This window comes from Haemaphysalis longicornis, unplaced genomic scaffold (genome assembly GCF_048455015.1).
Source record: "Haemaphysalis longicornis isolate Haplotype H1 unplaced genomic scaffold, Haemaphysalis longicornis Haplotype H1 scaffold_2, whole genome shotgun sequence".
Taxonomy (NCBI): Eukaryota; Metazoa; Arthropoda; class Arachnida; order Ixodida; family Ixodidae; genus Haemaphysalis; species Haemaphysalis longicornis.
Genome location: NW_027526295.1, coordinates 162,723,953 through 162,741,779, shown reverse-complemented (window position 1 = coordinate 162,741,779; position 17,827 = coordinate 162,723,953).

Below are 17,827 nucleotides of genomic sequence, written 5' to 3'. Positions count from 1 at the left end.
CAGCCCGCTTTCTCTCCTTTGGATGCTTTTCCTGGAAGGACGGCGCCTTGCAGTCCCTACAGTGAGGTCTAAAAAGGGACACAAGCCGTGTCGCCATACTCCACCCCCTGCTTATTCTAAATATCAACACTAATTGAAGGCGGGCCAGTTGGTAACTGAGTTATAAAACAGCGCGGAAAACGGGACTACAGAAAGGGCACACAGACAGGGCGCTGACTAACAACTGAGTTTTTTGTCACTGGACGGGCAATAAATAGGAACAGATAAAATACAACCAATTCTATAAGGTGCTAAAAGTACAATAAAAAGTACATTCAATTGTTTGTACTTTTATTTTCTTTAGTTGTTATTTCTTTCCTAAAGAAGGATATCACGCGTCTTTTATCTGTTCTTGTTTTATTGCTCGTTAAGTGACAATAAATTCACTTGTTAGTCAGCGTCCTGTCCGTGTGCATTTTCTGCAGTCCCGTTTTCCGCGCTGTTTTATAACTCAACTAAAGATCACCCTTCCGCTTTCTCTCGGCTGTGTTGCGTTTGATCTTTAGCGTTCCGCCCGGCCGCTGTCTGATGCCAGAGGTCGTGTTGTCTATTTACGGGTCGTCGTCTGGTGTTTGTGCCTTATTACACCAATCAATGCCAACCAAGTAGCCCGAGTCTCCTTTGTGCTCCTCTTCGACCTCTTCCCGAGCTCCTTAAGCAGCGTCGCTGTTTATGGCGGCTGCTGCTTACTTCTTTCTGCGCCTATTTTTTGTGCCCTGCAACGGTGATTCTCCGCGCCGACCAGCCACGGCCTTGTTCTAAATGGGCTATTCTTCCCCTTCCCTTGTCTTCAGGGAGGAGGAGCCGCGATCGTCCGCTGTCTTCCTTTCCGCGCATCGCCGCGGGGTCGTGCTGCCTTTTCTTGCGGTGTGTGTCCATTACTGATCGCGTCTAGAGCCCTTTGTTGTCACTGTGTACGGGAATCCTTTGATAGGTTGCCGGTAGCAAAGCAGGAGCGTGCCTAGAAAAAGGAAAAAGAGAATAATGGCAACGCAAAACGAGGTACACATCAAACGAAGAGGCATACAGTCGTATAATCTCTGCAATAAAGGGTACCACGCAAGTGTTTTTTTCTTTCTGTTTAAAACTGACATTTCTATCGAGGATTGCATTTCTACCGAAAATTTCTGTGTTTTATGGGGGTTTAACACGCCAACGCTACACAGACGATGAGGCGGCGGTAGTGGAGGGCTTTGGGTTAATTTTGACCACCCGTGCGACGAAATCTCGAACACATGGGCGTTTTCGCGTTTTGACTCCATTAGATCAGCGGCTGCCGCGGCAGGGAATCGAACCCGCGTCCTTGGGTTCAGCAGCGCAACGCCTTGATTGATTGATTGTAGGGTTTAACGCGCCGACGCAACGCAGGCGATGCGGCGCGCCGTAGTGGAGGGCTCCGGATTAATTTTGACCACCTGGGGATCTTTAACGTGCGCCGAAATCTCGTACACACGGGCGTTTTTGCTTTTCGCCTCCATCAGAAAAGCGGCCGCCGCGGCCGGGAATCGAACCCGCGACCTCGTGCTCAGCAGCGCAACGCCTTAGCCACTGAGCCACCGCGGCGGGTGCAACGCCTTAGCCAAGAAGCTTGCCTGCCGAAAAGAACTGAAATAAAGCATGTTGGTGTGCGTTCAACATTATAACCACCTCCTCAACCCCCACCACCACCATCATCATAATCATCACCGTCGTCGTCGTAAGTCATTGTAATCATCATGCCTAACAATCGTACTCCTCGCACCACTATCACACCACGACCATCATCATCATCATCATCATCATATGTTGTGTCCACTTCAGTACGGAGGCCTCTTCCTTAGACTCAGACATGCATGTAACGAGTTACTTCTACGTAGTTGCTATTTTTGGTAACAAGTAACGTATTTAGCTGCTTATTTAAATAAAGGAACGGATAAGGTATTTAGTTTCTTGCAATGTTTAGTAACTAGTAATGATATCTCGGTACTTCTGAGGAGTTATGCTATGTTCAGACTACCGAGGCAAAAACCATATCGTGATCGATGGACGTAAAAAAACAGCGTGTCACGCAGTTCGGTTGGCTTAGGCGTGAAATGACGTCATTCTTTAAAGTTGTTAGGACAGTTGCGGCAACAGTCTGAACCCGGCCTAACGTGTACAATACTGCTTAAATGGCCTCGTTTTTATTCTAACCTGCATGCATCTATATGCACATTGCACTGATGTTTCCCTCCAAAGCAGCAGCGCCGTTGCCTACATTATGGTGGTTCGGCGCGTCATTTCTATTACGAATGATGCCACGCTCATCACTACCTCTCATCGTAGCATTCAATTTACGCAAGTGTTGGCGCACTGCCCGAGATACCAAGAGCCGGGATTATCACGAGTAGACCACGGGTGTCCACACAAAGAAGGCATGGGACTAACGTCATGATAACAAAGGCCGAGACGAGCGAATAGTTTGGGTGGCGCAGATAAAAAGACGTTAGTCGCTGATATTGAAGCCGACAAATCAAATTTCAGATAATGCAAAATAGAGGAAGGAACCGATGCATTCATCACGGTCTGTGATTCACGGCCGAGGAAGCGGGGAAACAGAACCGATGAAAACATCGAGAGGCAGCTACTGCTTAAGTTCAACGACTTCTAAAAAGGAAACAATGAACCATGAAACAAAACAGTTGTGCGTTTGGTCGTCAACGTAACATGAAATGTAACTCGTTACTTTTCGGGTAGCTCACGCGTTCTTTTTAAGAATCGGTAATGAGTAACGTATTTAGTTACTTTTTTGGGGTAACGTGTACATGTCTGCTTAGAATTTTGACCGCTCCGTCTTGCGATCCTCGAGTCCATGCTCTGCCAAATTATTATCTTATCTCATTCTTCCATCGAGTTATCGGTCTTGTCCTACTTCCAGTTCCGTCTCTCAGTAGCCACTTTGTTGCCCTGGGAGTCTTGGTTCTTTTTGGTTACAACCACGAAACCACCAAGAAGGACATACGCACTTTTGGTAGAAGGGACGGCCGGTCTGGAATTGTGCCTCTGTGAGTTTACAGCCATACTTGCCACCACTTTATGTCACTTTTCATATATCGAACTTTTATTCTCCTCGGCGCCCTTCCGTCCTCACTGTCACCCCGCTCTTCGCTCTCGGCTGCCCATATTTCCGGTTCTCCTTATCTCCTCCGCTGCGGCGGTGGCAGTGCGCATTTTGTGTCCTGGTCTGGCTGCCGAGACCTGAGTGACGCTGAGCCTTATGGGTTCTTCCATCCATTATGCATGCGACCGGCTGCTCGCTTACCTGTGCGCTCTGTGGGAGAAGTAAGAAGCCGCCGCTCTTTTGCGGATGCATGAGTTCCCATTGTAATGCGGGCTCACCTGGCAGTGCGCGCGAACGAGTGCTCGGGCCGTTTATTTGTATTGATTACTCTCCAGCGCAGCTGCAGCTCCTTTCTCCGGTCTTATCAAATTAAAAGGCACAGCGAGTTGAGGGTTCCACTATTCCGCCTTCGGTATTTGCACCTTAGAGAGGATCCCGCCGTTCCCACAGAGAAAACAATTTGTCTCCTACAATGGCAGGCGCGCGTCGCTCGAGCGGTATGTAAAAAGGCTTTGTGCCAGAATATTTCTCTTTTTCCCCTTCTGTTATTTTCTAAAGAGAATTTGGTAGCAGTACAGCTGCTCTCATACAGATTAACAGAATTGTTTGTGTAGGGACACGGAACTGGAATTGTTCACCCACATACAAAGAATGCAATGTACGATGCCAGTCTAAAATCCCAACAGGAATACCACAAAAACATAATAGGAATTCCTGGCGCACGACTAAAATCTTTGTTGGGACAACAGAAGTCCTGTTGTTACATCAAAGCCATCTGTTCTTACGACACACATTTCTGTCGTAACGGCAAAGTGAATTTTCTCAACGACAAACATTCCTGTACTCCCAAAAAAACTGCCATTTACGCTACTCTAAACATTGGTCAGGAACATTCAAACCATGTGCAACTACTAATGAAACATCAGGATCACGACAACACGGGAAGTTAGAACGACGGAACATTAATCTTAGGACAGGAACACGACACACGACAAAACATCAGAATCAAGACATGACAAGAATGCGACAAGACGACAGTACGACACGCAAAAATACGACACGTAAAACTACAGAAATTTTTCGTGTCTTTTTCGACTGGGATATAGTGCCGCATTGAGCGTCAGAGACTGTTCCCCGAGTGACGACTTCTTGCCAGCCCCTGTGCAAAATTGCATGAGGCCGTTATCATGTAATGAGAGCCCAAACACGTTTAATTTCCAAGGTGAATAGTACAGCGGCTGAAGTGTACCGAAGAGCACCAGCACGGTGGCCCGACAGTGCTTCCAAAATTGTACGGGCAGACGCGGTAAATGAGGGGTTCAGTGTGAACAGACATAAAACAGGGACATACTAAACTTCATAAATTATGTTCCTGCCTTTGGATTCGAAAGAGGCTCTGCTGAATGTATGGGGGCCAAACAAGAGAAACAGTTTTTTTTTCACAAGCCAGAAGTGTTTTGGCCGCTGGACTCTCGTTGTCTTCTTTATTGGTACTGCAGTCCACTTATTAGGTCCAGGCAGCAAAGCAACTAAAAGAAAAGACTAAGCAAAACAAGACTAGCGTCGTTCCAGAGAAGGCGGGAAGTACATCAAATACATCAGAATACATTAAAATACATCACACAATAAAGGAAAAGACAGCAAGGCACTCCACAGATAAACTGCAATCCTAAGAAAATAAAAAGATACGCTCTAGTTCTTGTAAAAATATACCAGACTAAAAAAAAAACATGGCGGCACGAGTCACACTCTTAAACTGCCCGAGGGAAAAAGATGTTTTTAAAAGTAGTCGCACGAGCGAAAATTGGTGTTACAGCGCACTCATGACTGTGTCTTGTGGTCCTGCATGGTGGTCAGGGGTTTCACAGAAAATATCCGACCAGATAAATTCAGCAGTGCCTAATATTTCACGCGGCAGCGTAAGTCCCCGTTTTTAAAACGAAAAGACAGCGTTCGCAGCATTGAACGACGTCACAAAGCAGGAAAGTGCTACATGTTCGCTTAAGATGTACGCTACGCTCCCACGCGCGAGAGTGATAGCGCCCATTGGTTAGCGCACACCACATCCGTATGGTTTGATGTCGCCAGCAGCCCCAAAGCGCGTCTCTATCTCCTAATCGCTGCGGGAGGTGCGCACAAAAAAGGTTTGCCCAGACGGACGTGCGCTTACTGATGACCAAGCACCCGCTAGCTGCGTAGATGTCGACTTCCGTGTAATAAAAGCACACCGGCCTATTATTACACCGCCTTTCAGTCCGGCCTTGCAATACCCAAAAGCTGAGGCCTAAGCGTCGGTTGGCGCAATCACGCTTATCCTTCTAACATGCACCGTTATAAAATGTACACTATATGGAGCAAAGGCGGTGCGACTTGCACCGGCACCTGTAACAGGTACACCATAGAAACGTGTTCACCGAGAATGATTAATTTGATTGATTGTAGGGTTTAACGCGCCGACGCAACGCAGGCGATGAGGCGCGTCGTAGTGGAGGGCTGATTGATTGTAGGGTTTAACGCGCCGACGCAACGCAGGCGATGAGGCGCGTCGTAGTGGAGGGCTCCGGATTAATTTTTACCTCCTGGGGATCTTTAACGTGCGCCGAAATCTCGTACACACGGGCGTTTTTGCTTTTCGCCTCCATCAGAAAAGCGGCCGCCGCGGCCGGGAATGGAACCCGCGACCTCGTGCTCACCAGCGCAACGCCTTAGCCACTGAGCCACCGCGGCGGGTGTCCTCCAAGAATAATAAAATACGTGAAATGGTGGTACGCCGCCAGTTGTCACTGTAAATTGCATCCCGTTGACTTGAATGTTGGGGCTCTTTAAGTGAAACTTTTGCACACATGTAAATCACGCTAGTATATGGCACGCCATAGCGTTGGCCAAGGCAACAGAACACTCATTAACCAGTTGGCGGTGGTTGAAAGGCTTATTCTCCCGGTATAGACGCTTCTTCGGAGCAAATGCCACCATTCCCGGTCCCGCGTACGGTAATGCGAAGGAGCAAATTAGCGCATGTGTAATAGGCCTTTCATTAAGCCTCGCCCCGGTTTCCAATGAGATCCGCCCACATCTCCAGGGACAAGCAGGAGAAAATTGAAACAGCTCATACCAGGCTGCACATTCTAATAATTTTTTTTCTCTCTTCACCTCGCTGCATTCGGAGTTGCAACGGACATTCAAAATCTTCCGAACGTTCCCGCAGCACGCGGAAAGTTTTCCGCATGGGTAGCAGCAGCAACGACGCAGCAACTTGAAGCCCCGTGTGAAGGGACGGAGGCGACGTCGTTGCCGGTGCCAACACTGCACTAAACAGCGGATGGCTCAAAAGAGAACCGACCGCTACGAAAGCAGCAGCGTGAAAACGGCCGTCGTCGCTCTTTTGGCACTCCATTCTTCCCCGTATTTATGGTCGTTATGGGAGCGAAAAGAGTTGGGAATGTGTACCCCGCCTCCTTTTCGGTCTCTGTCCTATTTTTTTCGTTCTCCTCATTGTTGTCTTCCTGCATCGATGTGAAGAAGAGCCGGAGCACTTTTGTTTCTCGGTATTGTCTGCCTCCGTAGACATGCGACGAGCGCTTCACTAGCGCGAGCTTTCGTTGTCAGCTGTTCCTTTCCTGGTGACTTACTCCTTTTACTTTTCTTTTTTGTGTTCTGGACACCATGTCCTAGCAACGTTCGAAGTTATGATTCACCTTGCCGAGCGCCGACAGATCGCGTGATAGGATGTTATTTGCGGTAGCGAGGGTGATTTGCCGTTATCTGGCGGTCCTGTTCGCGGCGTTCATTGGACGTCGGCGAACTGTTTACCGCATTGAGGGCGCCCTTCCCATGTGTGTTTCGCGCTATTCTAATTTTACACAGCCAGGCGCGCCCCTTTCACGCTTTCACTCTTTTCTCTCAGTACAGCGAGGTAGTCAGCGGGAAACGTGTAACCAGCATTTTTTAGGGTAGTATTCCGAGTCCCTCCTCCACGTCATTTGCTCCCTCCACTTGGCCGAGGGGAGGATTCCGCAATGCTTATGAACGAGGAAATCGATTTTACGGACCTCCTCTACCGGAGGCTCCAGTGGAGGAAGGACCCAGAATACCAGGCTTAGCCTCGCTTATTTTCAAGCACGCTGTCAGGAAAAATTTCGTGGTCTTCTCGAGAGGAAGAACCTCAGCCTGGTTTAATTTGGAATGGTTGAGCGTTGTTATTAGAAGTATATAAAATTATATAGAATTAAACAGAATTATTTTAAGAGACAACCCAGTTATTGTGCAGGACGTGGAGGTGCTAAGCCAGATTTGGAGCAGCCGATCCCACGATGATTAGGTGCAAAGGAAGTGTGAATCTCGAAAGAAGAACGAGACTTGTGCAAAGTAAGAAACCCGATACAGAGTCAGTCAGGTCCAGGACGCAGGATTTTAAAATACCCCTTCACAGCCAATTCGCGGTTTTACGTGGGAATGACAAGGGTAGATTAAACATGCCGAATGACAACCCAACCGCAGCAATTATATGAAAGAAACAATATGAAACAAACGGGAAAACTAACTTAGACAACGAGAGAAGTAATAGGGAAACGCGAGAGCACGAAGCTGTCGAGTACGGCGGATCAGATTGAATTAGCCGAGCTGTCAAAATTTATTCACAGTAGTAAAATGAACGACATTTGTACGTACAACATGGCAGTGATCGAAGAAACACTAGGAATAGGAGGAAGCTAAAAGCAACTACAAAGAAGCTATACATAGGCAAAGATACAATGTACGCACTTAGAGACGAGCAGGGTAAAATTACACCCAACATGAAAGAGATAATCAAAATAGAGGAAAGATTTTACACCAGGCTATACGCCTGCGGCGTCATACCAAGGGATACTACTAGGCGTATTCGCGTAGCTCGCGAAGTCCCACTAATAACCAAAGACAAAGTTGAAAAGGATCTGAAAGGCATGAAAAGAGGAAAAACTGTAGGTGACGACGGCATAACCATTGATAATTTAAAGGAGGAAGGAGATATTATACTGGAAAAGCTTAGTGCACTTTTTTCCGAATGCTTAAATAATCTAAAGGTGCCCATAGCCCGAGAAAACGCCAACGTAATTCTGATTCACAACAAGAGAGACACCAAAGACCTTACAACTGCTACACCTTAAAAAAACTATAACAGGGTAGTAATCAAAATTGGTTATAAACCGTGCTGATCAGCTAAGGATGCAGAAGAGGTTTTGCTTTGCAGAATCGGCGTGTCCCTGCCTAAGTTATTGTTGCAGACGCCAACACACATCAAGCATGCCGATGCACTCCGACACATTTCTCGCTTTTCCTAACCGTTATCCACGTTAAAGAAAGGCTTGATATCAACTCCACGTCCACACCTCTCAGATGTTCACGCCTCTGGCGTACGTGCTGTCTTCGATTTACTCGATGCTATCGAAGCTCGCGAAGGCTGTCCCGGGGTTTCCTCTCGGCAGGCGTAGGAGCAATGATAAGTGCAGACGGGCACGTAACCAAGTGCGGGGCACAGCGCGGTGCATGCACCGGGTGCGTGTCTCTCATGAGAACTCTGCAGCGGCTCTGTTCCCCTTTTGACCTGTCACTTTTCAGCTCAGAGCACGCTTTCCCTCTTCCGAGCGGAAGAGCGAGCAGTGATCGCTACGCGGAATGTCTCGTTTTTGCAGATGTGTGAGCCACAGGCCTCATTTGCTTACAGCCGTTAAATGGACGTCTACGCGTTTCGCCACCATTTCGTGGGCGCACAAAAAGACGCATTTATTATGTGCTGCGAAAACAGGTTTCAAGAACTTTTTGAATAATTAACTCCGCTTAAGTATAAATGCCGGCATCTCTCTAACAATTTATGCGAGTTCCGCATTGTCACTACGCGTGTACTCCTTCGTGCGTTGAGTAGTGCGCCGTACGTTCCCGTTCCTGCGCTTCATGAGATGTCTGCATACACGACTAGTCTTTTCCGAGTACCGGAAGGGTACGTTCCCGTCGGGAATCGTCGGTGTCTCTTCGTGAATAAATGGTGACGTTTTCGTTTCTAACGGGAGGACAGAAATATGAGAGACAACTGAGCTTTCTTCGAGCTTAGGGACGGCACAATGCATAGGAAAAGCGACGTACGTTGCGTGCGTGTGTGCGTGGGTGTGTGCGTGTGGGAGACTATGTACAACTACAAGGCTAACTAGTTTATTCTATATTGCTACGAAGAGACAACAAAGTGGTCAGTGAAACATACCGCTTTAATTCCAAGTATTGACGAAGAGGAAGCTGGGTGTGGGCGCAGCCGGTGCCAGCTCTTTGATGGTGCAAGCTCTTTGATGTAAATATATCGGTCATCACCTACCATGGTGCCTCTAACTTCTGTCCTGCCGGCACGTAACAATATAAATATTGCTTCCATAAGGGGTTAAGTACATTCACTCGTTGCAGAGCTGTTATGTAATCTAGAAAAGGCGTCTGGGGACAGCTCTTCCCTCACCTTCGAAGAGTGGGCTGAAACTAGCAAGGAAACGCTGAAGTGGCAAAAAAGAGAAAAAAGCGGATAATGACAACTGTGTACATGTAACCGCCAGAGTGGTGAAGAACGCGAGAGTGGAGAGGAACATACGAAAAACGCGGAAACGAAAAAAAAAAAGTGAAACCGGGAAGGGATGATCTTGAGGTGTAGGCCGCGAGTGTAAGGAGCGTCTTTCGGAAGAGGCGGAAGCTGAACCTACGGTGCTTGTTTTCGCGGAATGCTCGCCGCGACGACGACCTTCTTTGGTCTTCCGGAAAATGCCTTGTTTTTCTCCTCCTGACATCGATCGCGCATGATCTACGCCTGCCTTTGTTACCTATACCGTTCTCCAGACAAGACGCTGCCGCTCTTGCGTCAAAGGTTGCCTGGAGTTTTCAGTGACCTAAGCGGGCTGCTGCGGCACGAAATCACGCGCCGCTTCACTCGATAGACCCGCATCGTCACTTTAGGATGCCTCACGGACTGACCAAGCATGACGAAGCGGTTCTTCACCGCGTGCGGCGCAATGTCGCTTACACAACTCATTTTTGCTTTAAGCTGCAGCAGTCCACTCCCCCTCGCCCCCTTCCCCCCAAGCACTCTTTAGGACGTGGGCGAGGACTTAAACCACGCAATATGTAAATGTGTGCCGTATACACCATCTAGGACGTACCTTTAGTGTCACTGGGCCAGCCGTCTTCTAGGAGACTAGCACTACGTAGCGTGTTAGGCCCCTGGTCTGGCTCTAAAGTAGCATCCCGAGCGACATAAGCTCTATTGACTTCCATGAGAAGTACAGGACTTGACCGAGATTCTCTAAACAAGGCTTCATAACTGAGCGCATCATCATCATCACAGTCACCATTATTATTTCGTTAATTCCATTTCTTATCCTACATCTGGTGTAGCAAGCTAGGTGCCTTTGCCAGGCTAACTTCACCAGTAACACTAAAGGTCATTTTCTCTCTCTCTATCTCTCTCGACCTGATTCCTACCGGTCTCACCCTTGAACATATTGGTTGCCCGGTTTACTGCCCTAAGCTGTCTAGTCTACAAGTTCATAAACTACTGTACACCCCAAGACTGCTTATGAATGTGCGAATATACTTCTACTAGAACAAACGATTATCCAGTGGAAAAATTGTTCAGTTTGTTTTCTATATCAGAGAGTCTATTCTCCTTTGGCTGCTGACGTCTGAGTTCAATGGAATAGCCATGGAAACAATTATGACGAGAACAGGCTTAAATACCTTTCTTTCTCAGCTACCTGAAATGAAACATTTTATTGTGCAACAATTTAAGTTTTTTTAGGCTTATTTGAATGCGCATTGCGTTTGCTCACATATCACACAAATGCAGACTCACGGCGTGACGTTTAACGCGTATGTCCTTTGCTTGTGTATTTACACGTTGTTTTTCTTATAAACTTACATAGAACTATTTACGTATAAAAATCATCTTCACTAAGCTTGTTTGTCTCGACTGACTTCGTAGTTTGTAAAGCTGAACTCATGGTGCCCGTGAAATCTCCTCTTTTTTCTTTTAACAAATATTCTGCCATTATCATATCTGCCATTATATGTAACAGCAGAATATCTGCATCGCTCATTTTCCCCTTTATGCTTCTTTCACTGTTAGTGCTGCGAGCACGGTAGTGGCCCAAGCCTTGTTGCTAGCGTGGCTCGACAGTGATTAAAGAATTGGGCCGGATTAAGCGGTGCAAGCCTTCAGCAAATCACTTGAACGATACGCTTCAAGCCTACATTGGTGTTCGCACACACACACAAAGGCACTTTATTACACAATAGCAGGAGATTATGAATGCAAGGAGCGCCGTCACCGTAAACATCTCGCGGCAAATGCGGCAGGCAGTGCTCGGATAAGGCGCTTGTGACCGGACGTTTATCTGTTTTGGTTTTTCATATTTATTTTCTCCGGTGAGGATCCTTTTTTCCCATTTCTCTTCAGAATCGCTTTTTAACACCAGTACTCCCAGTGCACACATTCTTTGTTTTGAAGAAGTTGTCTTGCAGGTGAACAATAACTGTAGGGTAACTTCAATGTAACAGACACTGCTGGGGCACAATAAAAAAAAAATGAGGCACAGAAAGAAAAAAAACGAGCTGCAGCATGTCTGCGTGATTATATTGAACGGGTACCCTTTCGGGGCGCCTCAGTGGCTAAGGTGTTGTGCTGCTGAGTTATCAAAGGTGAATTGTTTGAATTAAAACAAAGAGGTGTTGTTTCATCGTCCCTTCAAACGGGTGCGAGTAAAGAAGCGAAGCCATCGAATTCGTCCAACATAATGTGCGTGTTTTGAAGGCAATCATCATTATTTAGTTTGTGGTATTTTTGAACCTGTTTTAACTTTCCTGCCGCTCGTACCACTGTGCATGCTCTGATTTCAAGATGCGGTCGTGCGCCCAGTACGCCGTATGGGGAAAAATAAATGAGGCACAGGAAAAAAACAGACCATTAGACATAGTGATCGCTTAAGTTTCAGTTCAGGCAGAGTGAGTGCGCCGTTAAAATAAAGACAAGGAACAGCCGGAATCAACAGCCCTGGCTTTTATTTAACGGAAGCAATATAAGTGTTTGGGCTCGTTGGCTCTGATTTGGATTTGATTGTAGCGTTTAACGCGCCGACGCAACGCAGGCGATGAGGCGCGCCGTAGTGGAGGGCTCCGGATTAATTTTGACCACCTGGGGACATTTAACGTGCGCCGAAATCTCATACACACAGGCGTTCTTGCTTTTCGCCTCCATCAAAAAAGAGGGCCCCGCGGCCGGGAATAGAACCCGCGCCTAGGGCTCGGTGGTTCATACTTCATACAAAAATGTGGTTGATGCCTCTTTCATAGGAATCGGTAAAACACGAAAGTGAAATGTGCCTCCACAGGAGCATTTATTGTGCATCCATATGAACTTGCACATCGCTATTTATATTACGTCGGTATGGCATCGTTAGACGCGTCAACGTTAGACACTGGATTGCACGCGCCGGGACATTGCGTAAATCCGACAAAAACCGCAGCCCCTCGAAAACCGTGCGAACGAAACGAAACCGAAACCGAAAGCAGGAGGTGGCAAAGGGCGACTCAATTCACCCGCGTTCCGTGTCCACGAAGACGCTGGCATCGATGAGCCAACTGTCGGCGCTCATTAGTGTCATGACGAGCTACTTCGCTTCATTTCTAGTCGGCAACATGTTCTACACGGCATTTGAATGAAGAAAGTAGTGTGAAAGATAAAAGGCGTGTTCGTAGACCTACTTGCGCCTGAATTCGTGGTGCGGTGGGCAGAGCGCTGTGTACCTCCCGTTGCGGCGAAAGCGTTTGTGGTTCGAATCCAGGCGCAGCCGCGTCAATGGAACGTTTTCTGGCGACGTCATTTCCGTGACGGATATGACGCCGCTCAGATCTTGGTGCACCCGGGCATAAAACACTTTCGTGTTAAAAACCGCGCTCAAGACGGGACACAAGGAAGCCTCCTTGTGCCCCGTCTTTAGCGCGGTTTTTGTGGGAAGCTTTTATTCATTTCCCGTCCCATGTTTGCGTCCGCCCCTACACGCAAAATCACGTATTAATGCCTGTTTCAGTGCTCCAGAAAAGCCACTTGCTGGTGCTATTGGGAACATAGTTTGTTTCATCTATTTTACCGTCAAGCCGACAAGCAATATGGGGAAACAAAGAAGAAAAGGGAAGAAAAGGCGAGAAACAAAAGAACCAAGCACGATGAGAAACCTATGAACCAGTGGAATCTGTGATAGGTTACTGCAAGCGGATAACACGGTATCTACGAATGCTCCGCGTGTTTTTCGGCACGCTCATGTTTCCTGGAACAAAGAACGCGTACAGAAAGTGACTCAATCCGCACTGCCCCAGGTACCGCAAGTCGCAGGACGTATAGTTACAGCTCCGATATACGCATGCGCTCCTTTCTGCGAATGGTCGGGCCCGCAAGCTTGGCATACAAAAGAGAGCAAGACGCAAAATTTCCGCTGCTTTTCTTCTGAGGTCTTCCGTATAGACAAAATGAAAAGATAAAAAAAAAGATCTGAAAGACCCTTCAAATTAAGTTTTCATTCACATAGCTAAAAAAAATTAAATTTGACCTGTCGAGGCAGTTTTTCTTCTAATCGAAGTGCAATGATGTGCGATAAGAAACACACATGCCGGAACGCACAAATGCTGGAAGGGATTTCCGGCTGTTATTAATGGTCCGCTGACCTTGGGCAATTATGGATGAGCAAAGTTACAGAATAGCTCATTTATAATGATCAAGTGCAGATGATGGGTTTTGTAACTGCCCCGAAACTACGCCATTATTTTACACCCCCTCCCCCCCCCCCCCCTCTAGCCGAGACGTTATTTGGATTGGCATTTTCGTATTTCGCAGTTTGTCCGCGGTTGACTTTACCCTAAAACAGGCATCAGGCGCTGCACTCAAGTAGACGGAACAAAGAAGTGGTGGCGATTTTGTGTGCTTGCCGCGCATAGCTATAGTTTAAAACGGTGTTTCATTTCCGACTAGAGTACATGCGTGGTAATCGCCAGAGTTACTTCTTACGGTCTTGATTTATAACCTGGGTTTGTGTATGGGCCTTCCCCGGGGCCCTCATCACACGTTAAAACGTCTTTGGCCAATGTGTCGTTCACGTTACTCCATGCATTTATTGTGCTAAATATTTCTGCGCAAGTGGCATTCCATGCTTCTAGCTCGAATGCGCTGTTAAAATCCCGAAGTACTTCTTATGGGTTGTGAATGCGAAAACATGAAAGACCCCTTCAACGCCTGACACGTCCTCCCTGCTTCTGCCTCACTTTGTTGAAGTGCTTCGTAACTTTGACGCTTGAGACACTTTGGTTTGTCATCTGCCTTAGCGCTTTCTAACGGCTACGATCTCACTCGCTCTTGTTGCGCCGCTGTTCGGTCCTGCCGCCATGTAAGGGTTGACGATGATGGAGAATTTATCTACTTGTCTGTTCCCTCTTGCAGCTGCGTTCTTACGCCCTGTCCGTCTGCTGAGTTTAATATGGTAGTATGAAACGCCTCGGGCTAAGGAACGCTTCCGAAGGAACCACCACCTCTAGTTACTGCTAAGTTTAAGCTTGCGCCTTACAACGCCTCGCGGTATAGAATGCTGTGTGGTATGGAATGCTACCGGAGGAGCCGTTTCTGTTGCGGACACCCCCCAAAACCTGATCTATGAGCTCTCTTCTTAAAATTCATGCTTGCTTGTGAGAATTAATGTTTGCTTGATAAAACGTTTGCGTGGAGGCAACAGGGGAAAGCTGGACCTTGCCAATTAAACTGGATGCCTGCCTTTAAAGGGTGCTCCGTTGCAAGCACTTCTGCGCTGAGGTAAAGCTTTGACATGGCAAAACGGAGAAGAATGAGCAGCGCAATAAAAGTGTGGCTTATGCAATCGCAGGAACCTTACGTCCCACAGCAACAACTATCAATATGAAAACAATTGATTGATTGATTGTAGGGGTTTAACGCGCAGACGCAACGCAGGCGATGAGGCGCGCCGTAGTGGAGGGCTCCGGATTAATTTTGACCACCTGGGGATCTTTAACGTGCGCCGAAATCTCGTACACACGGGCGTTTTTGCTTTTCGCCTCCATCAGAAAAGCGGCCGCCACGAATATGAAAACAAGCTACACAACAATAAAGAACCACATCTCGAGAAAAAATTGGCGAAGCTTGCACTAAGTCGCGCAAGGCTTGAACCATAGCGAAGCTGAGGATTTCTTTCTATAGAAGCACTAAAGGACACACTATCACGCATTGCATTAGGTTTGAAATTGTTTATTAACGTGTTACGTTGTCCCTTTTCACTGTGGTAGTAGTAGTCATCGTCATATCCATCTATATCGTCGTCTTCCTCATGCATGACTTGCGGGCCTGGATTGTTTTGTTCGCAGGCTTTCACATTTCTCCCAAAGTGGATCGCGTCAGCACGGGCTAGAAACGGCGGCAACCGGCTTCGCGAAATGGGTGTCTGTAGCGCTAGCTGTCTCATGATCCCCCCTTAAGACGGGGACACACGTGATTTTTTTTACGAGTGCCACGCGCAAGTTTATACTACGCCTGACGCTCCTCGTAAGACACGTGCTCACGAGCGCGGTAAACGGCGGAAGTAACTATGACCTACTATTTTTATGATGCCGCACACCGCACACATTACGTCCAGGAACGACAGCTTCGCTCTTGAAACTTGTTTTCCATTTACTCCACCAGTAGGATCTTGCTGGATCAGATCTGGACGTGAATTAAATCTTGCTGGAGATGGACGAGGTTTTGATACTACCGGTAAGATTTGGAACTTTCCTCAGCCGCTCATCGCTGTCAATCTCCGTCGGCAATCATAAGTTAGCGGTGCTGCTGGCTACCACGCGAAGGAGAGCTTTGTTAGCGCAACTGTTTGAATACAAGCCTGGCGGACGTGTTCAGCCCGAATGGTGTACAAGTTCAGTCCTCGTGCTTTGGCTCCTTCAATGGCTGCTTCCTACATCGTCGTAAACAGTTGCCATGGCAGAGCGCCTTTGCTTCCGTTGAGTATAGGCTTCTAGGCTACTTTGTTATTTCTAGGCCAGCAGATGAAAGTCGGTGAGCAGGGGTCTAAAGCAACAAATTCATCCCACTGGGTTTCAATTTACTGCGTACGCTTGAGTTAGTAGGGGAAGAAAAAGCAAGCAAAACAACGTGATTGGTTATTTGCCCGCTTCTGTCGCCCCCTTCCCCTTCTCTCTAACACACCCTGATCAGGCCCAGCATGTGATATGGCTCCTCGTTAGCCATCGCTGCTCGTTTAGACCCAACAGTCGAGGTCTCGGTCGAGCGTACGGATTGAGCACAAATGCATGGGATCAATGCTCGGCCCTTTTCTACAGCTCCGACTTTTGATGTTTCGATTACGCGGTGAAAAGGAGGGCTCGGTGGCAGTTATCGAATTATCGGGCGTTGCAGGAGCGGGGCGCTACGCCATTGCGCCCATTCTAGTGTGCCCGTTCGTGCTTTTTTTTGGGGGGGGGGGGGGGGGGGAGGGGGAAAGCTTCACTTATACGCATAGAAATGCCTGCGGGTTATGACGCGCCTTCCATACCTTAGACGAGACGCGCCCGAATTGCCACCTGACACGTTAGTCCGATTTAGCTGGCATTGACGCTCGCCAGCGCGCCCCGACACGTTGCCGTTGGCTAGTCTTGCGGCTTGTGTTTGCAATGTTCATCGCTGCAGCGCTGCATCTGCCGAGGATGCGCTTTAATTCAGAGCTTGGGAGCAATGATCACACTCTTTATATGAAAGTGTTCATTATCCCTTTGCCGGTTTCGAATCATTTGTTGGCATGAATATTACATATTCCTAAACATTACTTGGGACACTTATTGTCCTAAATAGATTTCATCCTTCCGAGAAGCCCTTATAGGCTTAAATTGACTCAAAACAATAGGGAAGCTAATAGCGACGACGAGCTAATGCTAGAGACGAAGTATTCTCGGATTTATTGAAGTCGGATGCTATATATAAAACAGCAGAGCGGGTGAAAAAAGCCTGCTACTTTTTGCGCTGTAACTTGCGACTTGCGCGTTTCACGCCTGGAGATCGACAACCGAGGAAATTGTCCACGCCCGTACTCTTATACCTTTTCGAGGACAGCGCGCCCCTTATGAAAATTCCAGCTAGTGCTACCTACGCTAGACAGGCGATTTGAAATGGATTATGATAACTTTGAATAGCATGCAACTTTTCAAGGTACAAGGTAACAAAGTAATAAGGAGGTGCATCCTCCCACATGTAAGCAAGAATGTACGGATACTTGCGACGCCAAGAAAAGGAAGGGTTCATTTAATTGGCTGAGATGCCAGAAGGGAACTCGCGGGTGTCTTCTTGAAATTGATAACATTATCTTGTATAACATGTAATACTGCGAGGGAAAGCAATAATAAAAAGGTTTAACCTCGCAACAGTGATCCTGTCTAAAAGAGAATATACGAAGCATACTTAGGGTTCCGAAATTTTGTGGGGAATATTTCACTTTATTGCCTCAAGCAAACATACGTAGTGAAGATGTACTGATATTCCTATGTTATTTTTTCCAACTGCTCCAACGCTTTGTAGTTCAATGTGGTGATAGCCTGGTACCTACCGATCGTAAGCGTGCTCAGTGAAGAAGTACGGCAGCCACCACTGCTGGAGGGAGCCATCGG